This window comes from Sturnira hondurensis, unplaced genomic scaffold (genome assembly GCF_014824575.4).
Source record: "Sturnira hondurensis isolate 20B ecotype Veracruz unplaced genomic scaffold, ASM1482457v3 Scaffold0017394, whole genome shotgun sequence".
Taxonomy (NCBI): domain Eukaryota; kingdom Metazoa; phylum Chordata; class Mammalia; order Chiroptera; family Phyllostomidae; genus Sturnira; species Sturnira hondurensis.
Window position 1 is genome coordinate 3,483,529 of NW_028090025.1, and position 27,087 is coordinate 3,510,615.

General features: G+C 37.0%; 1 long non-coding RNA gene across 1 annotated transcript; it reads left to right on the plus strand.

Annotated features, from left to right (window-relative positions):
- The first annotated feature begins 1,249 nt into the window (after positions 1–1,249).
- LOC119002022 (uncharacterized) lies at positions 1,250–10,555 on the plus strand. Its single transcript, XR_005069665.1, has 3 exons — positions 1,250–1,483; positions 9,064–9,181; positions 9,994–10,555. It is a non-coding gene; the product is annotated as an uncharacterized LOC119002022 (long non-coding RNA).
- Positions 10,556–27,087: the final 16,532 nt, after the last annotated feature.

Genomic DNA, 27,087 nt, shown 5'->3' on the forward strand with positions numbered 1-27,087 from the left:
TTACATGATTTAGTCTTAAGTAGAATTAATACAAGAATTTCTAGTCTCTTAAAAACAGACTTAAGTACATTATCATAGACAGATAATACCGGCAAGTCAAATTGTTTTCACTCTAAAATGTCCACTCTGTTTTTGGGATGCCGTACAAAGGTTAAGAAATAACATTCTTCAGTCTATTATTTTAAATGTGGTAACAACCTAGTTTTTTGTTTGTTTTGTTTTATTTTTTTAGGTTTGTCTCAAAAGAGGGAAAACAAAGTCAAATTTATTTGTTTAATCCAAATTCATTCTTAAACATTCAGTTCAAAGGCTGATAAAACACAACTGAAGTAGCCAGCAGAGGGCAATATATAACAGTAGAAATAGTCTGCTTATTTGAAAGATAAATCCTGTTAGTTCTACTAGACCGAAAAGAAAAAAGAAAAATTACAGTTTTACATAAAGCAATTTCTGACCAAAGAAACAAAAATTATATCATAAACTATATATTAAAATGCAGGAGGAGGATTTCAAGGCTTCCTGGCAAATCTGCTGGGTTTTGATGATATTCCTCAGGAAGCCTACCCTTCACACTGGTGACTCCATTTTCCTCCAAGCAGGCCAAAAATAGTAATTGACTTCTTCATCTCAGCTTTTTGTGTAATTTAGAGTCGATCCCACTGAGCAGCAAAGAAATGTCCACGACTATGTTCTGAAGAGAACCCAGAGTGCTTTCAATAAATGTTAACAAGCATTAGTGGGGGCCTGGTGCCAGAGGCCTCGCTGGCCAGCGTGAGGGGTGCCAGCTTTACCCTCCACACAGAGCTTCTGGTCTGACTACATCTTAGTCCCTGCAGGAGGGTGTAACGCTCTCTCCCTACCCCTGCAATGTGCATTCTTCCTCACCTCTCTCACATCTCCATTCCCATACCCGAAATCACTCGAATATTCTCAGTGGTAAGAAAAGATTCTAAGGAAAACCCCACTCCTCAAACAGTATCTCTAGTTTGCTCTTCTGGGTCCTGTACATCTTTTAATAGAGTAATTGAAATTAAAAATAGAATGTTTTCCTTTGGAGCTCAGGCGTTGGCCCTCCTGTCTTTCCTCTTTCAATGTATCCAAGGGCACATTTTCCTGGGTCCCCTCCCACACCAGCCCCACCCTTCCCTCAGCCTCTCTCCACTGAAACACAATCACCGCCACTCCCTTTTTCTCCTTCACATTCTTAAACCATGGAAGTGAATTAACAATCACAGTGGCCTATTGGGCACTGACCTTTGCAACCTGTCCCCAGCGCTCCCCTGGCTGCTTACTCTCCTGTTGATATCTCATTTCTTATTGCTCACTTTTTTGTTTTGTTTTGTTTTGTTTTGTTTTGTTAGGGAAGCAAAGGCCAACGGCAAAAACTGACTATTAAAAAAATCAGCGAACACGAATCAGGGTCTTAACTAAGAGCCCAGCCGTTGCATAACTCCCAGAACTCCAGTCAATCAACCTCATTTGGGTGAGTAAGACCTTGGTAATTTCAGTAATGAGTGGGTTCACTTTTTAAAATTCATTGTGTTATGAAAAGAAAAAAAAATAGTTCTTAAGCAGCAGCATCGCCCACTGAAATTGACATGAACTGTAAGTGCTTAGCTCAAAGGTGTTTCCTTGCCCTCTCAAGAGAATTTAAAACTTTTCTCTTTACATACAGAATATGAATTTGTTGGATGGCATATTAATTTATACTGAGAACTGAAATATACCAAGTACTTTCAAATATTTCAAGTTCAAAAAAATAAAGGTAAAATTTTATATTTTTAAAGAAATACATGTTGCCATCTGGGTTTTTCATGCTGAATTATAAAGGAAAGAATATTTCAAAAATTTAATTAAGGATTATATGATTTCCAAGGGCAGTATAGAATCTCAGCAGTTCTTACTACCCACTGTCCACTTCACACCTCAGCTGAACTTGACTCAGTCTTTGCAGAAATGTTTTACTCTGAAAAAAGAGATTCTGTAACAGGGTGCAGCCAAGAGGGGGGACCCAAATAGGGATTTGGAATGGGGTCCAGAAATCAAAGTGTCCAAGATGTGTTAGAAAGATATACAGAATATGCTCACCTCTTCCCCCCTACAGGTGTGAGTTGAGGGGAGGGACAAATGGAGCATGGCCATTGAGAGCTGTTTTGCATAGCAGCAGCTTTGCAGCTAACCTCTGGCATGGTCATTTAACATATCTATCACCTTTAACTGGTTGCATAGATATGTTAAATAGCTGTGGCCATGCTTTGAGCCAGAGAGATAGAAGTTACTTTCACCCAAAATGTAACTGGGGGCAGGGCCCAGGTTACAGCACCTGTGTAAGAGCTTGGAGATGATTGGCTCCATGCCATGGGGCTGCATCTGCCCAGACTCATGATGGCAGCCCAGTAAAGCTGGAAGGATACAGGAGTGCTGGCAAGTATATCCAATTGTGGGAGGAGTCAGAAATGGGGCTGCAGAAGAGGACTGGCACTAGGGTTAAAATAGAGAAGCAGCAGCCATTGAGGGGAGAACCACACGGTCTTGGCCAAGTGGAGACCTTGCAGCCTTGGTGAAGAGAGGACCACAAGGCTGCCAAGAGCCTGAATCACGGACTTCTACTTCTTTTCCTGAGATACAGTACCCCAGATAAGGGCAGAAGGAGAAGGAAGGACTATGTGCATCTATGGGTATCCTAAAGGACTTTAATATTTTGATAAAAACATTTGGTCACTACTTTAAGTCTGTATAGCTTTAAATAAACATTTCCTTTCCTTTTCACAAATCTCTGGCATTGAAAGATGTCTTTCCTCTGGTGGCAGACAATGTGAACCTAGTGGCGGATCCTTTTGGTAATAATATATGGTAACCCCTGCCCTTGGCCCCCTTGGTCCCTTGTTCGGTAACAGTTCCATAGTTTACTCCATAAATAGACCCTACCTTAGGCGGGAAAATCCTTTGTTGAGAATGGTATTTCTTCTCTTTATCTCTAAAATGAAAAGCCTAAATATTTTTTAATCCTCACCCAAGGACATGCTGATTGATTTTTACAGAGGAGGGTAAGGAAAGACAAGAGATAGGGAAACATCAATGTGAGAGAGAACCATCAATTGGTTACCTCTCCCACACGGCCCAGCTGGGGATCGAACCCACAACTTAGATTTGTGCCCTGACGGAGCGTGAGACCTGCAGCCTTTCAGTCTGTGGGTTCACATTCCAACCAACTGAGCCATTTCAGCCAGTTTACATTAAATCATAATGTAAAGAGCCTAAATTCACATTAAATCATATCTAATGTGAGTTTGCAAATCATTGTATCACTACTAATATTTTCTACTCTGGTCAGTGTTCAGAAGGCTGATTATTTTAATTTTTTAAAATTTCAACACTTAATTATTTTTTCTATCTCAGTGAAAACCTGTCGCTTTTCAATGTTTAGTCTGAGATTTATAGGCAGGGACCTTGGGAAGTGTCTGGCACTGGATCAGAAAAGTGACCTTAAGGACAGCTTTCGAAGGAATCCCAGCAACCGAATCTCTGGCAAGCTTTCATTTTTCATTTTCAAATACCCCAGTGATGAAGAACTCAGTATCTGGAAAGGAGATTAATTTCATTTCATTTTTAGGGAGTATAATGGTAAGACAAGTCATTCTTATATTGAACCCAACTTTGCTCAATTTCTATTCATTAATCCTAATTATGACTTCTGAGTGCACATCAGTGGGGGTGGGGGGAAATGAAACATTGTTTTTCAACTGTATTTGAATGAAGTTCTCATGTCTTCTTGGAAATTCTCTAGGCCAAACATTTCTGGCTCTGCCTTTTGCAGGGAGGACCATAGCAAACCCTATCAGCATCCCAGTCTCATTTCTCAGGATGTATGTTCACAAACTTGGCACTGGAAAATGAACACTATCTGCTGGGTATGGTTCAACCGGCACTGAATGCGAAGTTTCATTCTTATTTACCAATAATTCTTTAACTTTTGAGTGTATAAGAATTATCTAGGGAACATTAAAAATGGGAACTCTAAACCCTCTATGTAATTCTGAGATACTCAAGTTGCTAGGGGCCCAGAATGCTGCATTAAAAAGGAAAACAAAGCCATGTTTTATGAGGATGTATTCCTCGGCATATACACTGAGAAACACTTCCTTAGGGCAGTGATTTTCAACTGGTGTACCAAAAGAATTTAAAACATGCAGTGCCTAACTGTTTAGTCAGCGGTACTGACCTCTTTTCCCTTAGATTATCAAATTAAAAGAGAAATGACAACAGCCAACACAACAATAGTTGTCCATTGTGACTGAATCAAAATTATACCTATTATTGTCACATCGGTCAAAAATATAACACATATTTTGGTGTGCCACAGAATTTTAGTAACTAGTTGATGCGTGCCATGAGATGATAAGGTTGTGAATTGCTGCCTAAGGGGATCGATTCTTTTTTTTTTAAATCTGGCCTCATATATTATTTCTTTTTCAAACTGCACTATAAACTCATTTTAATATTACAATGAAACTAAACAATAAGTTTTCTTATACAAACCCTTTTAGAGTCACCCATCCTGCTATTGTATAACTAAGTTTTAAGCCTACAATTCATAAAAATGCATTTATCCCTATGTAGGGTTGCTAAAGTAAACACAGGAAGCTCAGCTAAATTTGAATTTCAGATAAACCACAAATAATTTCTTAGTAGGACATACTTATACTAAAAAAATTATTCATTTTCTATCTGAAACTCAGATTTAACTTGGTGTCCTGTATTTTTATTTACTAAATCTGATCATTATAACCTTATCAAACTTACTGTGGTTAGATTTGATTGTTCTAGTTTTGCCTGTTTATGTAAATTCCCAGAGACAGGCTCAAAGTTGATGGTTGCTCACCCTTTGTAAAACAAACAAACAAACATCCACGCACTGTATGTTACACAAGGGATTACATACAAAGTTTCCATCTTTCTTCACTATCTCCAACCTTCTCCAACATCCATGATGGCTACTTTGTTTTCAGCTGGAGCATAAATAAAAAGCACACACAGCTTGAAATCAGGAGGCCTGAGCTCAGATGCTGACTTTTCCATTTATGAGCTGTTCAAACTCAGGCAATTAGTAAACTTCTCTGAAACTCAATTTCCTCATTTGTAAAATGGAGGTTCTTAGTATCATTATGATAAGTTAATAAGATGATGCAGAAAAAAACCTCAAGCCTGTGCTTAATCATTTCTCAAAAAAATTCTTTATTCATCAATTTTTAACTACTCATGATAGCTTCAAGCTCAAATGGGTGGAAATAAGCACATAGATCACTTTCCCATGTCTTCTGAAGTCATCAAAAGCATAAAAGGAAGTAAACACATAGCTATGAAGAAGAAAAAGGAGGTGTGTGATGGGTAATAGTTTTACTGAGGTGATCAATTCATAATATATTTAAATGCTTAATCACTGCATTGTACCTCTGAAACTAATGTAATATTGTGAGTCAATTGCAATTGAAAAGTAAATGTTTAAAAATTAGATGTAGTCATCATCATTTAGAAACATTGGGAAAATGAAAAAAAAAGGAGAGAAAGAAATTCATCATGAGATATACGTTACCAATGAATTACTGAAACACAGAAAGCCAAGACTCTGGGCATCTAAAACAGAAATAAGGGAACATAGTCCATAATACACTCCTTTGTGAAGGGCCCTAGGGAAGGTGGAAGGATTTTGTGCATCTGCACCTAAGGCTGTGAACCAATAGAAAGTTGGCAGGAAGAGAAGAAATGAGCAAAAACAGTATAGCTCACAACAGAGAAACCATGTGAATACTTACTTTTACTGAAGATCTTCTGTTCATAAGTCACCAGGGGTTTATTATTGGTAAAACAACAATAGAAAAAACAATGTGGGTGCTGGCAGTCCAAAGTAAAGCTCTACTTGTTGTGACATTTGGGGGGGGGGGGTCAGGAGGAGCTTACAGCTGTCAGCAGGCTCTCTGTGCATTTATCTTAAAGAGAAACAGGATTCTTCTTCTACTCCCACATTTAAGGGATTCCCAGTTAGTCTGACCCACAAAAAGGAAAAGCCAGAAGTGTGTACGTGGAGGTAAATTTTCTTGTATTGCAGCAGAGAAAATCTCACCCAGACCCCCAGTCTGTCAGTCTCAAAAAGGAGACAAATATCAAGGAGGAACCTCGTCAAACAAGATAGAGAAAAAAACAAACAAAAACTGAATCCAGAAAGAAAGACATAATTCAGAGGATAAAGAGACCTAAAAAAGAAAAGTTCTGTAAGTTGGTGAACGCTTTTATTTTTTACATGTAGCTGTCCAGATCTCCCTACATCATCTGTTGAAAAGGTAATGTTTACTCCATTCTGTGCTTCTGCCCTCTTTTGGTGAATATTAATTAACCATAGAAACTTGAGTTTATTTCTGGGCTCTCTATTCTGTTCCATTTATCTATGTGTCTGTTCTTATGCTAGTACCAGACTGTTTTGATTACCATGGCCTTGTAATATAGTTTGATATCAGGTATTGTGATCCCTCCAGCTTTGTTCTTCTTTCCCAAAATTATGGCTATTCAGGGTCATTTGTGGTTTCATATAAACTTTTGAATTGTTTGTTCTATATCTGTAAAATATGTCATTGGTATTTTAATAGGGATTGCATTGAATCTATAAATGCTTTGGGTGATGAGGGCATTTTGATGATGTTAAATTCTTCTAATCTATGAACAAGGCATATGCTTCCATTTGTTTGTGTCTTCCTTAATTTCTTTCTCCAGTATTGTGTTGCTTTCTGTGTACAGGTCTTTTACTTTCATGGTTATCCTTATTCCTAGGTACTTTAGTTTTCTCATTGCTGTAGCAAATGGCACTGTTTCCCAATTTCTGTTTCTGATATTTCACTGTTGATATACAAAAATGCCTTCGATTTCTGAATATTAACTTTGAATTCTACTGTTTTGTAAAATTTGCTTATTATAGAGAGTAGTTTTTTTGGTGGAATCTATAGGGTTTCAAAGTATATTTTCACTGATATGTCCCCTAGAGCAAGGAACATAAAGAAAAGAATAAACAAAGAGGACTTCATCAAAATAAAAAGCTTCTGAATGGCTAAAGAAAACATCAACAAAATGAAAAGGAAACCACCTGTATGGGAAAATATATATGCCAATGATATCTCAGACCTGGGTTTGATTTCCAAAATATAAAAATAACTCACAAGACTCCACTCCAGGAAGACAAATAACCAATTTAAAAAGTGGATGAAGAGTCAGGGCACACGCCTGGGTTGCAGGCCAGTTCCCGGTTCCTGGCAGGGGACGCACAAGAGGCAACCATACATTGATATTTCTCTCTCGCTCTCTCTCCTTCCCTTCCCATCTAAGATAAATAAATAAAATCTTTAAAAAAAAGTGGATGAAGGACCTAAACAGACACTGCTCCAAGGAGTATATATAGAGGGCTCAGAGATATATGAAAGGATGCTCAGCATCACTAGCCATCAGAGAGATGCCAATTAAAACCACAGTGAGATACCACTTCACACCAGTCAGAATGGCCATCATTAATAAATCAACAAACAACAAGTGCTGGTGAGGATGTGGGAAAAAGGGAACCCTAGTATAATGTTGGTGGGAGTGCAGACTGGTATAGCCACTGTGGAAAACAGTATGGAATTTCCACAGAATACTAAAAATGGAACTGTTTTTGACCCAGCAATTCCACTGCTGGGATTCTACACTGAGAATCCTGAAACACCAATTCAACAGAACCTATGCACCCCAATGTTCATAGCAGCACAATTTATAATAGCCAAGTGCTAGAAGCAACCTAAGTGCCCATCAGTAAATGAGTGGATCAAAAAACTGTGGTGCATTTACACAATGGAATACTACACAGCAGGAAGAAAGAAGGAGCTCCTACCCTTTGCTATTCAGCAGGGATAGAACTTGAGGGCATTATGCTAAGTGAAATAAGCCAGGCCATGAAAGATAAATACCATATGATCTCACCTTGAAGTGGAAACTAATCAACACAACAAACAAGCAAGCAAAATATAACCAGAGACATTGAAATAAAGAACAAACTGACAGTAACCAGAGGGGCAGGGGAGGGGAATAACAGGGTAAAGATGGGAAAGGGTCATCAAGGAACGTGTGTAAAGGACCCATGAACAAAGCCACATGGGGTAGAATCAAGGGTGGGAGGTGAAGATGGGTGGGATGAGGAGAGTGGTTTGAGGAAAATGGAGACAACTGTACTTGAACAACAATAAAAAAAGAAAGAAAGAAAACTTCTCATTGATAAAATTAGAGAGATTTGAGTAAGTGCTCTATTTCTAAAATAGAAACAGAATTGAAAAAAGTTACAATGAGGACAGGAAAGAAATTTTATATCACTGGTAAAACTGAAAAAATACACCAACAAACGTGTCAGAAAATACAATCTAAGAAATCCTGAATGTGGAACAGCATAATAGAAATACAAAATAAAAGAACATATGCAGCCTAGAGGACAAATGGAGCCATAATGATCCAATAATACATCTCATCATAAGCTGAGAAAAGAAAATAATGAAGAAGAAATTATAAAGGCATTATAGAAAAAGAATTCTCCAATTCTAAAAAGTCACTTGTCTTCAGATCAAAAGAATTGGGGTGGGGATTGTCTTTGGGAGCAGGGGTTGGACAGGGCAGGGGATAGGAAGGGGGGCAGGGAATGGGGACAACTGTAACTGAACAACAATAAAAAATAAACCAAAAATAAAAAAGATAATTTAATGAGTATAAAGAAAAATAGATGCAAAGAAAAACCCACATCAAGATACTGTCTGATACATTTTCACAACAGTGAAGTTAAAATTCTTAAATACATTTGTAAGAGGTCGGAGTGGTAACCAATCAAAGAGCAAGAGTAAAACTACCATCAGATACCTTATCAGCAACACTGGTAAGAAAGGAGGCGGTGGAGAAATACTTTTAAAACCTAATGGAAAATTACCTGGGACTCAAATTATAAACCAAATATGAAAACACATTTTCAAAGGTTAAGAGATCTATAAATTCTACCTCCCATAGATATTTCTCTGAAATGCCTTGCAAATCTAAACCAGCAAAAGCAGATGTGGGAAAAAACCACACACACAAAAAGATGTACTGTGGGATTCAGGAACAAATGGATCGAGACCAAAAGGAGGTAAGAGTTAAGTCCCAGGACAAGAGTAAGACAAGTACAGAGCATATGTAGAAAGAAAATGGTTTAGATTGGATAATTAAAGGGAAGGCAAAAAAAAACCCTGTTAGGTGAATAGTGATCTGATTAAAAAACAAAGTAATAATAAGAACAAATACTCATATAAAGCTAACTATATAACAAAAACTTTTTAATAATTTTGTGTATACTGATTAATTATCCCTCACAAATAAATGAACAACATCCATATTTTCAAGATAAACTGAAGCATAAACAGTTTAACTCGACAAAGTTCCAAAGCTAACGTACGGGCAAGGCTGGGCCTCAGCTGCAGCAATGTGACTCTAGATTTTATGCCATTAATCACTGTAGTATATTTCCTATCTAAAGTGGATGATGTCTCTATTGATTTTTAACTGATTATTTCTGTAAACTGGGGATATATTTCTAAGTCAGTGAAAAGGAGATTCTCCTGAGAAAAAGATTAGGATGGAAGAGGGTAGAGTTCAGAGGCTAGGCAGGTTGCCTTATTATGTCAAGAGAAAAGGGAGAAAGAGTCCACAGAATTGAAGGTAAGTTTTTTGTATGTTTTCCAGAAGATGATAGTATGTCTATCTGATTGCTCGTTTTTTCTTTGTAAAGTGAGAAATGAGGTCATTGGCCAGGAATGTAGGACCAAACATGTGCTCAGAGATTTACAGAAACTAGGGCGACTTTCAAATCATTCTTGTGCAGAGTGGAGTAATGGTTGACTGAAGGAATCTAGTAGGATTGCCAAGCAGCACTGCAGGTTACTGATCATGAATTTCAAGTAGGTCCACTCTCCCCTGATCTATGGCTTTCTCCAGAAGCACTCAACACATTGCATGCAAACAAAAAAGAAGGAGATAATTGGGTCTTCAGAGGTGAGTTTTTGGTCAGATCAGTTGGAATTTTTAAAAAAGAGAAAGAGGGGCAAAAGGACTTTGGGTATTCACAAAAATTGCCAAAAAGATGCAGCATTAAACAAAAGCAAGATTATCAGAGAAGTGGAAAAAGAAGGCTGGTGGAGAAAAAATAGAAAGGTCAATGGGTAGAAGACTCAGCAAGGTACAGGAAGTGGTATGGTGGAAGTGGTATGGTGGAAGTTAGCAGAAGATAAAGAAAATTTTTGGTCTAAAATCACTGCTTTAATAATGACTTTGGAGGTGTTTACAGTTATGCTTAACAGCAACTCTGCCAGTGTGACTTGGGACTGACAAGTAGGGCAAAAGTAGACACGGGTGAGAGAGTCAAGGATGGATAAGTGTCCGTAGGTACATGTTACCTACACTGATTAGGCCTTCGTGAAAAGACTCTAAGTCATGTGTAAAATCTTTGGTATTCTTGAGGTTTAGAAAGTAGATAATAGCAATAGAGAGAAAGAGATGGTAATTCGGGTGAAATGTTCTGTGCTTTAAAAACAACAGGGTTTGTTATTGTTGCTTGGTTTTCTTTTTACAAATGGAGAAGAGAGAAGTTGTCATATGAAGGCATCAGTGGGGCTAGGAGAAAGCCAGTGCCTTGCTTTGTGTCTGAAGTGCATGAACTGTGAGAAAATACACAGCAACTATTCGTGCACAGTAGGAGACATTATGGTCCCAGGTGGGAACCAGGTAATAATGCAAAAAGCTAGAGAGAACAGGAGGAATCTGAGGACATAATACATTGGCATTAAAAAAGGCTTTGGGAAGTGGGTAGAAGTTGCAAAGCTGGGCACCAAGGAAGTGACAACAACTAAGGGTGGAAGAATATGACCAGGACTTCACTTGAGGTATTGAACAATGAAGACAAGGAAAAGAAGTATGGTGGGCTTTGATCACATCAGTCTGATTTGGGTGGGCACCAAGCTTGGTATGTCTTTAAGTCACAGAAAAAAATGTACTTTCACCTACAATGCGTTGAATTGGCATGACTTCTAAATTTGTGAAGTGTTAATTTATGAGATTTTATAATGACCAAGATAAAGTACAATAATTATAGAGCAAAGGGACATAAGAAAAAACTCAACTAAAAATACAGTCAATTGAAGAAATCAGTAAAACAAAGTATTCAAGTAAAAGAAAAAGGAAAACATCAAAATATGAGTATTTAAGAGAAGTATGGGGCTCTCTATTAAACTGAGAGTAGAAAGTATATTATTACTTTAATGACAACAGAAAGCTAATGGGAAAGTCAAAGGTAATGTTCAGTAATACCAATCCACATTTTATTTGTGGGTGAAAGGGATGATAATGTATATCTGTGGTGTTTGTATTTTATTTGAAATTTCATAAAATAGTATCCATGATTTAAATTTAAGGCAGTGACATAAAGGCAATCAGGGAAACAACGATTTGCTGGAAATACATCTTACAGGAAACTCAAAGTCAAAGGTGATGTAAAATTTAGAAAGTCTGAAAAAATAAGACTCAAGAAACTATACAGGATGGAGCTAAAAGGTATTTGTGCGGGGAGTACTTTTCTATAATAGCTCTATTTTATCTGCATTATGCTTAGGAACATTAGCAAACATCCAAACATTAGTACCAGAAAACAATCATCAGATGCAGCAGCAGCCATTGTGGTATTTGCAAAGACCCATAAATATCCCCAAGTGCTATTAGTAGGACAGTGCAGGGGATGAGCACAGGTTATTCTGACGAATAGATGCACATTCCAGACACACTGAATTGGTTTCAAAATATATCATCCAGGGACATCAGATGGCATTGGAGAAAGGGGAGCTCAGAGCAATATAGAGCAAATCATAAGAATGATGGAGTGTAATTAAAGCTGATGGTCAAAGGTGTCAAAGGGCACAGAGGGTTCAGCAGGACCAGGGAAAGGCAATCATGACAACATTGCTTTCGAGATGCACATAGGTCACTTCAGACAATGCAAGGACACAGAGAGAGCAAGACTCAAATTATGATGCATAGCAAATCAATTTTGAGCTGTGCAATAATGGAGATAAACTGCCTGAAACAAGATTTATAATTATCAGCAATGTCAACAGCAAACCATAGAGATTTTTAGGACTTTATCTTTTTATCTTGAGGGAAGTAAGAATTTGTAAATATACACTAAATCAAAACAACAAAAAATTATATGTATATTTGTATACACACACACACACACAGAATAAGAGAGATTGAAACTACCATCAAGTCCCCTTCAATAAGCATTACTGAAGGCCAACTGCATGCCAGGCATTAGAGATGCAAAGGCAAATATGAGACACTGAGGGGTCTGCAGTAGAGACAGGGAGAGAGACCATGAAAATATCAAATTATTTTATAACGCGCAAGCAACTGTGTGTGTTAGGTGCAGATTATTCACATGCTATCATGGAAGGGTTATGGTCAGAGAGTTTTTCCATGAATACTTGGTATTTTTAAAAACACAGAAAGATGAGGACTTCTAACAGAAGAAAAGGCAGGTGAAAAGGAAGGTCATGAAGTGACATGCTTACTGTGGTCAGGGCCGTCCTTGGTATTTTTGTCTCGGTGTCTTGATGGAGGAGAAAGTTCAAAGAGGCAGTAGTGAAGGAGGAAGTAAGGCAGGAAAAGCAGGTCTGAGTCAGTCATGGGCGACCTTGTGTGTCAAGCAGGGAGGAGGGACTCCGTCTTCAAGCAGTGGAGTCAGTGAAGGGACACATTACAGAGAACTCTGTGTTTTGAAGGATCATGCTTGTGGCAGCGTAGCTGGCAGACTGAACAGAAACGAGACTAAAGCGAGCTACCTCACCAGCTGGGAATGGGGAACATTGGGGGTAGGAAGTGCTCCTCAAGTTTCTCCTCTGATATTCTAATAAGAAGAGCTACAAACTATTAATTACTTCCTGTACGCTAACTGTTCTGCCTGCAGTTTCTCATTCACTCTTTATAACAATCAAATATCTCCGTGTTACAGACCTAAAATTCTCCATGAAGCCCAAAGAAGTAAACAACTTGACAAATTCCATCAGTCTCAGCACCGACGAGGCTCTAAAACTCACCCTCTTTAAACCACATGTGCTTAAGAGAATGTTCTTCCTGAATAATATGTAAAACTGTAAATTCATCTGAAAGTCTGTAAATAAATTTAATTTGGTGAGAAAAGCAGCCCCTACCTCTTCCCATAACTTCCATCTTATGTCTCAGGCTGGACCACAGACCATTTCTTATTGAAATAGTGTCCTGAGTTGGCCCTTTCTAGGCTGGAGGCTCCAAAGTGCAGGGTGTCGAGTTGGTGGTATAGTGGTGAGCATAGCTGCCTTCCAAAGTGCAGGGTGTCATTTATCTCTTGATCATCAGTTCTCAGCAAGTGCCTGACACAGAGAAGATGCAATTATTGGTTGAATGAACAAAGGAATCTTCTCTAAATGGTTGTTTATCCCTGTAAAAGGACATTTGCAATGGCGGCATATTAGTTAAGGTAGTGATTTTAGTTCTCAAGAGTTACTGTCCCCTCATCAAAGGATAGGCTTTTCCTAGAGGAAAATAGTAGATGCTACCTCCACTGAAGGAGCCTGATGACCAAGCTTTTACCTAGAGAGTGATAAAGAAATAAACTAGTACAAATCTTTATTCATTAATCTTTTATACCTAGTATAATCATTAAATAGGCTCAAAATCAAAGAGTGCTACATAAATGCATTTAAAGACCAAGATACTTTTAAATGCTTAAGTAAAGGTTAATTTTTTATCCTTTGCTTACTCTAATATACAGCTTCATGTAATCATCATGGTTTTTCCCATCCATTTTTAAAAAACATACTTCCTAACCAGGTGTGAAGTTGGATTTTAAGGGTCATATCCCTTCCAGTGCTCACATGCACTTTAAGGAGCCAGAGTCACGGGACAGTAGACCGGCTTCTTACACCTGCTAAAGTTTCCACATCACCCACTCTAGATCACTTCAGCAATTGAGGCCACCTGTGCTAATTAAATGTACGTCTCTCAGTGAACACGTCCTTATCATTCTAGAATGTGTTTTCTCTTTCTGGCTCTGCTCACTACTAGCGACCCAGGTGGGCAGGAAGCAATTAAGGTAACTGGAAACCACCCTTATCTCCAGTCTAGGAGACCCCTCCAGATCTGACTGCCTCAAGGGATTTTCTGTACTTGCTGCCTCTTTTTCGTTTGTTTATTTTTCTTTTTGAGGTACCTCTCTCCATGTTTTTCTCTTTCCTGAGCAAATCTTTATTTTACAAACAATGCCTTTTCTTATTAGCTCCCTTATAATCTTTAAGTTTTTACTTATTCAGTGAAAAAGACTATATCATATTACAAAGAATAGAAGTTTTTAAAACCAAACCTAAAAAGGACTTAAAGCAAATATTTTTCATGGATTTTTTCCATAATCATTTGACATATATTGTGGGTAAATAAGATTCCCATCTTTTCCTCAGTAAAGCAGTTGCATTTCAAATTAGTTCAATTGCATTTCTATTTCTCAATTTGATTTATTTATACTAAAACAATAATAGTTAAAACAGTTAACCCGTCAACTTCATTTCTAAATATATTTTCCCAGCTGACTGATAGAGGGAAATCAGTATCACTCTAAAGAAAACTTGAGAGTCCTAAAATAGGAGGCTGCCATTGCTAGAATGCTGTCTACTCCTCAGGGGACAAGGGATCTCAGTCTTCCTTAAGAATCTGCATTGTAAATAATGCAGCAAGAGCATAGCAATAAATCATAGCTTTTCATTTTTGCTTCTTGTCCCTCTCCATATACAAAAATAGATGCTAGTTGAACAAAGAGATGGGAATAATGTCTGATAATGACAAGCCTAATAAAAAGAGAGACTCCAAGTCCTACTGTCATCAGAAGGACATTATGTGTTCATTGCCCTTGCAGGGCATTCTTGCCACTACTGCTTCTGATTGTCTTCATCTTATGTTTTCCTCTACTCACCTCATACCCATTCCAAAGCTGAAATTCAATGAGCAACATTCATGCCCTAGGGACTCTAAATACCCTAGACTAAATGACAGCTCACCATAGAAACACTTTCTTTATGCAACCAATCAATAGAAACAGATCTGTACAACTTCCAGGAGCCCCAGGCTTTCTGTCTTGTCCCGTCTACTCTCCAGCTTCCAAGCTATTTCTTAGCGATTCTCTCCCCATATGGCTGAGTGCTCTGAGAAATGCCTGAGGAAACCATGTCCCCTCCACCTTACAAAGAAAGCAGGAATTAACATCCTCAATGCCAGTATTCAAATGATCCCTGTGATCCAACATTCAAAACATGGCATTGGAAATCAGAAAACCTACATTTGTAATTCAGTCCTGGTACTCATCCTCACTTGCACATTAGAATCATCTGGGACTCTAAAAGGAAATAACAATTCTAGGCCACTTCCAGAGATTTTCATTTAATTCCTCCATGGTGTGTCCTGGACATGGGCATTATTGAGTGGCTTTCCTAATTATTCTAATGTGTAGCACCACTGGAGACATGTGTATGCACACACATGCACACACACATGCATGTACATCTGTGAGACTTGAGAACAAGTACTTCTTTGAGTCTCAGGTTTTTCATTTGCAAAATAGGGGTTATAATTTCTTACTTGTCATTACGAAATACAGGATGATTAAACATGATATATACTGTATGGGAGCACTTTGTAAAATATACATCACTAAATTTAAATTATTTTTATAATAATAATTACAGGTAATTTTGTTGACTTATTAACTCTTGTTCATTCTTTATTCTATTGCTATTTTTCTTCCCATCCCAACAACCTGTAAGGACTTTGTGTCTCTCTGTCTTGTACATATATGTGTAATAGTTTAGGGACAAAACAGAAGTTTCAAGGAATGTGGACGTCTTTCCAGCCAGTCTTCTTAGAAGGTCCTAGATGCCTAAAGAAGCAGAAGGTCAGGGAACTCAGGTGTTCAAATATAGCTTCCTTACACATGGGTAGAGGGAGACTGTGAAGCCAAGTGCCCACACAATGGAAGAAGGGGTTTAGGTCTGAAATGAGGGCCAGATAGTGAAGTAATACCTCCCAAGCCTGTGTAGGATTGTGTTAGAGCAGTGCTCATGGTCCCACACCTCAGTGATGCAAAGAGGCCCAACCTGTAGGATAGAAGCCAGGGAATGTGACCCTGAGAGTTACAGCCTCCAGAGCTTGCTTGGCTGGCCACTGGAGAAGCAGAACTCACCACTTCAAGGCACACACTCACTTCACTGTGATTAGAATTCACATTCCTACCAGCTGAAAAGAATCCAAGAGCAAATTTTTTGATTTATAGAAATAAAGAAATTTAACTATTTATTATGTGACGCTGATACTATATTATAAAAATTTAGAGCTAATAGTTATTCAGGTAACAACTGTTTAACAAGACCCACTGGGTACCTCATAGCTACTGTATTAGTTTCTAGGGGTAGCCTTAAAAATCAACAAAACAGGTTAGGGATAATAATAATAAAATTGGTAATAATACTACTACGTTTGTCCTCCCCACTCAAAGGAGTAAAGCTCAAAGGAGGTAGTGTGTTTGAAAGTCAACATCTGCACTACAACCAGAGTGAATTAAGAGACTATGGCTCTGCCACAGCCAAATACACGCAAGTAGTGCAGAACCAAATTCAATAACTTTTATATAGCTATAAAATGAGTTCAAGGAAAATTCAGAATACTAAATAGTAAATGCCTTCAGTATTAATCATTACTTGATACCAGCCTGTGGGTAAAATAGCCTGGGTGGGGATTTCAAGTTTAAATCAGAGCTAAGAACCAGCAAATTGAAGTCAAAGTGATATCCATCGTACTTGTAGGGTCTGGACTTGGAGCCCAGTTTGACTAAGAGACTATGAAAGAAAGCTCAATCTGCCTCTTATAGTTTGGAGGAAAGTTGCCCTGGTTATCAATCACTCCAGATCTCATACTCCAGCCAAAAATCTCTGAAGGCACAAACTCGGCCTTTAATGATGCAACCCAATTTAGTTGGAATAGAAAATTGTTTCCATAAAGAATAAATAAGTGGCTATAAATAACCCAGAAAGGCTTAGAATTAAGTTTATTGATGACATAAATCATATTTGTTATATGAAGACTTTGTGTTAAGTTTGGAAAGAACAATTTGTATATTTGATATTTAGAATACTTATAGAAAATTTAACATCCTAGAGAATTCAAAAGATTACTCTGGGATTACAAATTTTTAGAGCTTGTTTGGAGGTTCTAGCAGGGGAGCGCAGCTACTCGTATACCCTTGACCGAAGACCGGTCCTCTCCTCTAGTTGGGAAGGTCGTCCTCTTCGACCAAGCGCGCAGCTTCGGGAGGGACGCACATGGATCGGTGAGGGAGGAAGGGGACACCCGCCTAGCCAGCCAGATCAGCGGAATCAACCCTGGCGATCAATGGGGTGACAGATGTCGCAGCCAGATCGCCCTCACATCCACAAATTTTTAAATGTAATGAGTAACTGATTTAGACTTGGAATTTTAAGATAAAAATTAAAAAATAATTTTACCAAGTCTTAAAATAATATTAAAATATGTAAAACTGGTAAAGTCACCATGATTTCTAGAATAAATATTGTTTGTCAATTTGTATTGTTTTAGAGTCTTCGCCTTTGCCCCCAGTAGGTGTAGAAAATATTTGGCATTTAAGGAGAAGCACTAAAGCATTTCTAATGTCAAATGGGAATATTCATCCTCTTTCTCCAGGTAGTGTTTTACAGTCAACGTGTTTGCTCTTTTCTAGGGTTTTAGACACAAAATAATTGAGAACTGTCATTAGACTAATTTTCTAACTATGTAAATGAAGAAACAGACAGACAAGTTAAGTGATTTTCTCAAACTACAGAGCTATTTAGTAATAAAACTAGCAAAAGATTTCATGACTCCCCAGCTGAGTGTTTTCTCTACAGTATCACCAGCTTGGCTTGTTGCTTAGTGAAATGATATCGTTTCCTGCGATGTATCATTGATAGTGTCTTAGTATAAACACAATAGACTGTTCTTATTTTTCCAGCCAAAGAGAAAGTATTTATGTTATTTCAATTTCTACAGATGAGAATATTCCTCTTCCTGTTTATGGTAATTCTCTCCTGTGTACATAGTAAGAAGGCTGTTACCCTAATCAAACTCCACCTGTTTCTTTCCTGAAAGCATTAGAAAACCACAGTGGTCTGAAATATGTGTTGTTTTGGCTACAGTTTATCTACCATTCAAAAATATTTTCTCACCCTGGCCAGTGTGGCTCAGTTGGTTGGAGCATCATCCATAGACCAAAAGGTCATGGGTTCAATTTTCAGTCAGGCACAGAGGAGAAGGCAACCAATTGATGTTTCTTTCTCACAATGATGTCTCTCTCTCTCCGCCCCCCAACCTTCCCTCCCTTCTTCTTTCTCTAAAAAGTGATGAAAATAACATCCTTTGGTGAAGACTAAAAAAATACTTTCTGAATGTCCCATGTTCTATATTCAATTCATAACTGTAACAAATAACTTATTCCATATGAGATTTTTGTGAAGTGCTTAGAATACTGAATAATCCTTCTAGGACCTACTGGAAAAGTATCTTATGCTACAAGCACAATTCGAGGTCCTACTCTAAAGTGTTAATACTTCTCTAGGGGTAGGTGGAAAACTGCTTATGCAGAGGAAGAAATCTGGCTCACTGTTGACAAAGTACTCACAGCTCTTTAGAAAAGTGGTATTGTGCAAATGCAAAGCTGTTATTATATAAAAGCATTCAGAGGATAATATTAGCCATAATTGAATTAAATATTAATATTAATGCAAATGGTGGCTAAGAGCTTAAAGAAGAACTGTAGAAGTCAATAACAAATGGAGCAAAAGTATACAAAATTCATGGTTTTCTAACTATGCATACCACAAAACCCCAACAAACTGAGGACTAATAATGAATTGCTAGCAGTTAATGTTGCTGATCTTTATTAAATCTTTCAGCTAAAGTAATTTTAAAAATGTTGAAAACCAAGGTTATCAAACTTTGTTTTCAATCAGCATTGAACATCAGACTTCAAACTCAATTTACTTCATTTCCTATATGATAGCTTTTTGATGTGGCTACTTGGGTAAGCTAAAACATAGTCCTCAGTCATTCAACCAAACAAAATCTAGAGATTTTGTGAAATTTTTTAGAATCTTAATCAGTTGGCTTTAAGCTATTGAAAAGGGAGATTATCCTAGATGGGCCTGATCTTCCCAGGTAAGGCCTTTAAAAAGCAGCTTAGTGCTTCAGTGGGCTTGCAGACTCCATGATTTAGTTCAGACTCATGGTACAATTCTCTCATCATCTTTCCTTCTTGACTTCTGCTCTAAGGACTTTAAGCTTGCCTAGACAGCTCCCACAATTACATAAGCCCATTCTTTGCAATAAAAGGGAATCTCTGTTCTTTATCTCTATTTCTCCCTGCCCTTACTCTTTCCCACTCTTTCTCTCTCCCTCCCTCTTATTGGTTCTGCTTCTCTGGATAAACTTTGACTGATAAATTGTATTTTTCGGGCAACATATATGGAGTATTGGACTTTCATGGTAAAAGAATGTATTCTAAAACATACATATTTATTTTGCATCCATAACACATTGAGAAGAACAATTATTTATTTTGCTACCTCTGTAGGTAACAACCTGTCATTGATTTTGAAAGATATTACCACTCAAGACAGATGAGTTTTCAAATGCTTTTTAATTGGATTTCAAATAAAATTCCTAACGCAATAAACATTGGGTCCTAATACATTGGCCTAAAGCAAAGATTTGGAAACAAACTACGGCGCTGGGTAAAAATAAAAAATGGCTCCCAACACCTTATATCCTTGAGGTCTTATTTCCTCCATCCATTACATAGAAATCACCCATGAGCATACACACACACACATAAACAAACACTCCAGAAGAGCAGAGCAAAATGCAAGATTGGGGCTATCCCTTGGCAAGCCTTAAGAATACTGGAAAGTTTTTAAATAAATAAAACTATAAACTAGTTTAAAGTTGAATAAAATAATGAAAGTAATTTCACCTGGTTATAATAATTATCTTTCCCATTTCTCCTGAGCAGCTTTTGATATCTTAGCACATGCCGTACGTTTACCTTTTTTCTGGAAATATATCTGAAGAAACTTAAAACACTAATTTGAGAGAACATAAGCACTTCTATGTTCATTGCAGCATTATTTACATTCACCAAGATTTGGAAGCAGCCCATGTTCATCAGCAGATAAGTAGATAAAACAACTGTGGGACATTTACATAATGGAACACTACTGAGCCATAAAAATAAAGAAAATTTTACCTTTTGCAACAATATAAATGGACCTGGAGAATATTATGCTAAGTGAAATAAGCCAGTCAAGAGAAAGACAAATACCATATCATTTCACTTATTTGTGGAATCTAAGGAACAAACTTAATTGACCAGCAAAATAGAGACAGACTCACAGATAAAGTGCAGGATGACAGCTAAGGGGGGAAGGTTAAGGAGTAGAGAGATTAAGCAAAAAGGAAAAAGGACTCAGGAACATGGACTATGTGTGGTGAGCATGGGGGGCAAGAGGGTATAAGGAGACTAAATGGTAATGGGGAAAAATAGATGTTTTGAAACCCCCAAAAAGTGAAAAAATATTTTAAACTATATACCAAAAACTGGTTAAATTTATCAGGTCCTTCTTGCTCTATTTCCAGCTGAAATTCCTCAAACAATAATGTCTCAAAATTAAAAAGCATTAGGAAAAGTAAATTATAATACTGGCCAAGTATAATTAAAATATTATAACTGGCCAAAATGGAGGCATATGTAGACACGCTGTGCCTCCTCACACAACCAAAAGAAGGACAATAACAAATATAAATACAAAAAAAAAAAAAAACAACCAGAAAGTCAAACTGTATGGAAGTCCAACAATCAAGGAGTTGAAGACACATTCATCCAGATTGGTAGGAGGGCTGAGACAGGCAGCCAGGGCAGAGAGGAAGCACCGCAAGGTGGTAGCTGGTGGAACAGGTGGTCCCACATTCAAATGCAGATAAACTGGGAGGAACAACCAGGGAGAGAGATAGACCTCACAACCCATGGTTCCAGCAGAGCAAAATAAAGTCTCAACCCCCCCCAAAAAAAAGTCCTGTGGGGATTGTGGCTGCAAGAGAAACTCCCAGCCTCACAGGAGAGTTCACTGGAGAGACTCAGAAGGTCCTAGAAAACACACCTGGGACTCAGCACCAGAAGTGCCCATTTTGCTTGTCAGTAGTAGAGGAAGTCACTGTAAGTCTCTTTATTTTTCTAGAGACCAAGTTTGAATTCACTAATTCAGCCGGGCTGCTTCATATATACCCTTGCTTGTTCTTATGATTATCCATATGTTCTTAAACTGGCGTTTTGATTTCAGCATTCTCATTACATTTTCGACTTTTCTTCCCCAAGTACCATGGTTGCCTTTATCACAGAACTCTCTCTCTCATCATAAGTTCTCTGTAGTAAAAATTATCTTTCCAATTAACCAACCAGATGGATAGGAAGTATAGGAAAGTTCAAAATAAGGAGTCTCTAAATCAAAATTTGAAAACCTAGCAATTATCCCCAGTAATTTGTGTCTGAGAATAGCCTTGCTGCTTTTCTCTCACATGTATGGTCCCTCCATATGGAAGAGAGGGTGGAAGATCAGTGGCTTCTGACCATCTTTACTCCATGCTGGATTTCAGAGCAGATTCTTGCTTTAAGCTTCAGTTTCTGAAACATCTACCTCTGTCATCACTTAAAAAAATATTGGCCGTAATGATCCAGCCAGTGCCTTGCGTGGAAGAAAAATTTGGAGTGGATGCACAGCTCCATGGAGAATCATTCTGATCTGCATGAAGAGGGAATAAATTCTCATTTCACCAAAACCACTAAAAGGTTTTCCTTTGCTTATTGATGACACATCAAAAATATACATCTAGATCAAGTGACCAAAGGTATAATTTTTTAAAATCAGATTTGACATACTGATTGTAGCTTGTTTTCTAGCATAATAATAAAGAAAATAGCCAAACTAATGAAAAATATTTTAAATAATAACAAAGACTTGATTATCAATATTATAAATACATAATTATCATATATCAAGGAAACAGATATAGGGTATTAGAATATTGAAAGACTCAAATAATAGTGTTTGAAAAGAACTAAACATAACTTGGAAGTTATATAAAGTCACGTACACAAAATGGACTCTTTGCTTAAGGTTAGAATAAAACCGGCTATTCCAATTCCTGTCAAAATGAAAAGTTAATGGGGGCTACCAGCTCTCTCCCCTGTACCTTGGAGATCCACAGAAGCAAGAAAAAGTTGGTGGATTTGAGAAACTGACATTAGAAGCATTTGACAGCCCTGGGAAGAGAGAAGGTGATTATATCTTGAGGTATGTGGGGAAAATGATGGCCCAGAACTGAAATGAGCCAGGAGCATGAATGGGACTAGGGGGAGGAAGAGCACTTTCTTTAGGATATTTTCTCTCAGTCATAACCCAGGGCAGATTATCGCTGCCCATCAAGTTAAAAGCTTCCTGAAGGAAAACAAAAACAAAAACAACAGACCACCTACCATGGAATAAGAATCTAGTAGACATCAGACACCTTGTCAGCAATGCAAGATGCTAGAAGACAACGGAGTGATTATTTTCAGTGTTGATACCAACATTGAAACTAGTATGGTTCCCTTTAATTATATTCTCAATCATATCATTTGCAGAAGTTTTACTAGCTAAAACTCTCCTAAAAGAAGCAGCTCAGAAATAAAAATAAATAAATTTAGGTTCTATGAAATATAATTGTTTGCTGTTTTAGAAAAAGAAAACAACAATTTTATGAAAAAGGCGAGGTTTTTTGTTTCTAAGAATGAATACATAGATATTGATAAGTTTAAAAATCAATGAAGAAAATGTAAATAATGATGCACCTTTTAAAAATTAAGGATACTAACCAAATGCATAAAAATAAAGCATATAATTTTTAAACCCAAAGAAGAAAAATTGATTTAGTTTTTGAAAACAAAAAAGGAGATACATTAAAAAACATGGTTTAAAAACACATAAAATAGCGCTGGCTGGTGTAACTCAGTGAATTGAGCGCGGGCCTGTGAACCACCCCATCGCGGTTTGATTCCGGCAGGGCACATGCCTGGGTTGCAGGCCAGTTCCCCGCAGGGGACGCAGGAGAGGCAACCATACATTGATATCTCTCTCCTTCTCTCCTTCCCTTCCCCTCTAAAGATAAATAAATAAATAAAATTTAAAAAACACATAAAATAATGGCATAATAAATCTGACTATAAGACTCATGAAAATATGTAAATTGGTTACACTCACTGATCATGACATTCTCAGACTTGTCTCTTCAAATGTAACAGACTGAGCAATATGTTTTTTACAAGACACATTTAAAACCAAGGCATACAGAAAGTTTGTAACTCAAGGGAGAGACAAGACATACCAGACAAATATAAAGCCAAAAGAAAGCCAAGATAGTGGTTTTATTATCACACAAAATACAAATGCAAGGTAAAAATTTCATAGCTAATATTACATAATAAAATAACAGTGGATATCTTAGGGTTTTATTATTATAAATATTTATTGACAACATTGCCTCACAATCCATAAGAAAACAACTAACAAAATTACAAGTAGAAAGAGATAATTCAAAGAAGTTAGTCTTGCTCATAGGGAAATGAAAGTATTTTAAACTTCATTGAGATAGTGTTCATCATTTATAAACCCAGCAAAAATCCAAATATTTGGCAGGATATTCTATTGGTGAGACCATGGGGAAATATGTATGTTCATGCATTACTGGTGGGAATGCAAAATAATTCAACACTTGTGGAGAGGAATGTATTTATGTATAGAAAATTTCCATATAAATTAATTATTTGACCCAGCAGTCCTACTTCTTAAAATCTATTTCAAATATCCACTGAAAAAAGTACAAAATGATCTTTAGACAGGTACTTTTTTGTGCCTTTATTTATAATAACAAAAGTTTGGTAGTAAAGTTGAAGAAAAATGGGTTAGGGTTTGGCTTTTGTTCATTGCTTTTGTTTTTTTTTAAGTATTTGCTTTTGTTTGTTTCATTTAAGTATAGCTATGGGTATTAATAAACTTAAAAATCAATGAAGAAAATGTAAATAACTATGGGCCTTTAAAAATTAAGGATACTTACCATAAGCATACAAAGAAAATTTGTACTTTTTAAATGAAAAGAGTGTTGATCTATTTTATTTAAAAATAAATAGATTTAATAACAGAACATTAAAACAACCCTAATAACCACCAATAGGAAACTGGTTGAAAAACTGATACATCCACAAGATGGAACACATCTTCTTATACGACTAATTATAAGAAGCACTAAAGAGATGTGGATTTCTAGGTTACATTGTTGAAAGAAGCAAACTGGAGACAGTAGTTACCTTGTTTAAACTCTTGAGTAAGTATAGAGCAGGACAATATTATTTTTTTCAAAAGAAAGACCTTAAGAACAAATAATAAAGATGCTCATGGAAGAAGAGGAAAGGCAAATTTTCTAAGCAAGTAAAATTAAAGTTAAGATGTTATGCTAAGTGAAATAAGGCAGGCCATGAAAGACAAATACCACAGGATCTCAGCTGTAAGTAGAACATAAACAAAAAAAAAACAAACAAACAAGGAAAAAATATAACTAGAGGCGTGGAAATAAAGAACAAACCGACAGTAACCAGAGGGGAGAGGGGAGGATGATAATGGGGAGAAAAGGGGAAGGGTTACTGAGGAACATGTATAAAGGACCCATGGATAAAGACAAAGGAGAGAAGTGGATTGAATGCAAGAGGTGGAGGTGGGTAGGACAGGAGAGAGTAATGAGGGGAAAATAGGGACAACTGTAATTGAACAAAATTTTTTTTAAAAAAAGTATCCTGTAGACAACCCCCCAAAATGTTATTGTATAAAGGTGAATTGGCAATACCAGGACAATGCATATACCATATATCAATGCATATTTTGCAGACTAGAATCAATAAACTTATTAGCATGGCTAGCACCTAACCTGTGGTCTCTCAATAGCATTCCCATTAAAAGGAACCTGGATACATACAAGGTTTGGGGTAGAAAGTTTATAAATTAAATCTTTCAGGCATAAATTTCTTGTTATGCTAGAAAGTAAAGAAGTTATCAAAGATAAACAGAATTCTATTAAAAAAAAGAGGAACTGACATAAAGGTACTTCTGATGACCGTAGAGGGGGAAGTCTGAGCATGAAAAAAAGTAAAGGCACTAAATGAAAACATTGTAAGCATAGAGCAGCTCATGGGTTGCTGATAGTAAAATACACACATTGCTTACTCTTGGAGTTGCTAAGACACTAGCCTATGATTCTGAAAATTTGTAAAAGCAAATAAACCAAGCATTCATTCTGAATATATTTTTAACAACTCTATTTCACAGTGGAAAATGGTTGCTGAGGAATATTTCTTATTTATGGAAGAATTTTAACTGATGCATACAGAAGGAAAGACTGATATAAAAATTTTCCATTTCTAATGAAATAATAAATGTGGGCAACAATGACTGAAGATCTCTAAATTTAATTTTAGTAAAATTTGACACGAGTAACAAAAGAAGAAATAAAAATTCTGTATATCTGGAAATGAAGTAGATTATTACTAAATGACTTTTGGATTAATGAGTAAAATATGGTAAAACAGGTCTAAATACGGAAAATGTAAACTGAACAGTAAAATATTGCATGTCCAAAGGAGTGCAGTGTAGCTAAAAAAGCATGTAGCTTAAGAGGAAGTGTTTGGTGAACAAGAAAGTAAGAAAATAAACGAGCTGAGCATTCTTTTTAAGCAGTTGAAAAAGAGAAAGAAAGTAAATTCAAAGGAGCAGGATGAAAACATATAATATAGACATGAGGATTAATCAGTGAAATAGAAAATTACACCAAAAACAAGAATGGTAATGTTTCATGAATTAAGCAACATGAATCATTCAACTATCTGCATTTGATGTCCAAATGAAAAACAAAAGCATAAACCAGACAAAACATTTAAAGCAATAAAATTTAGATCTGGAAAGCACTTCTAGATATAATAGCAGGTATCCGGAATGCAGCCATTGTTAATATAACGAGAACAGTTTGTGAAACATGAATGTAACCTGGCAGCTGAGGAGAGTGAACTGCAACGCACATACGTGAACAAAGACGACTTCTCTACTAGCCAGTGAGGAAGGTAGACATCATTGAGTGAGCATGTGTACAGGGTGGTTCTTGCATTCAAAATGACTGAGCAAGTAGAGCAATAAATCTGCATCAAATTTTGCATTAATCCATGCAGCACTATTTTTACTGATATGTCCCCTAGAACAAGGGACATAAAGGAAAGAATAAACAAATGGGATCTCATCAAAATTAAAAGCTTCTGCATGGCCAAGGAAAACAGTATCAAGATAAAAGAGAACCAACTGTTTGGGAAAACATATTTGCCAATGATGCCTCAGACAAAGGTTTAATCTCCAAAATATACAAAGAACTCACAGGACTCCACTCAAAGAAGACAAACAATCCAATTAAAAAATGGGCAAAGGACTTGAACAGACACTTCACCAAGGAGGACATACAGAGGATCCAGAGACACGTGAAAAGATGCTCGATATCACTAGCTATCAGAGAGATGCAAATTAAAACCACAATGAGATACCACTTTACACCAGTCAGAATGGCCATCATAAACAAAGCAACAAACAACAAGTGCTGGATAGGTTGTGGGGAAAAGGGAACCCTACTCCACTGTTGGTGGGATTGCAGACTGGTACAACCACTATGGAGAAGAGTATGGAATTTTCTAAGAAAACTAAAAATGAATATGCCTTATGACCCAGCAATTCCACTGCTAGGAGTATATCCTAAGAACCCTGA